This window comes from Mastomys coucha, unplaced genomic scaffold, assembly GCF_008632895.1.
Source record: "Mastomys coucha isolate ucsf_1 unplaced genomic scaffold, UCSF_Mcou_1 pScaffold21, whole genome shotgun sequence".
Classification (NCBI taxonomy): Eukaryota; Metazoa; Chordata; class Mammalia; order Rodentia; family Muridae; genus Mastomys; species Mastomys coucha.
In genome coordinates this window covers 25,357,281-25,357,611 of record NW_022196904.1, presented here as the reverse complement: position 1 = coordinate 25,357,611, position 331 = coordinate 25,357,281, and positions in this window count along the sequence as shown.

Genomic DNA, 331 nt, shown 5'->3' with positions numbered 1-331 from the left:
TTTATGTATATGAATACACACTGTAGCCTTCATCTGATCGTTGGGAATTGACTTTTAGGACCTCTGTTGGCTCTCTGGTCGCTTGCTCCAGGCCCAAAGATTATTGTAAATATAGCTGTCTTCAGACAGCACCAGAAGAGGGCGTCAGATCTCATTACGGGTGGTTGTGAGCCACTATGTGGTTGCTGGGATTTGAACTCAAGACCTTTGGAAGAGCAGTGGGTGCTCTTACCCACAGAGCCATGTCACCAGACCAGAACCACTGCTTTAAAAGGTGCTTTAAGTTTCAACAGTTTCTCTTTTTGCCTTTGCTTGCCATTGCAACAGTCAG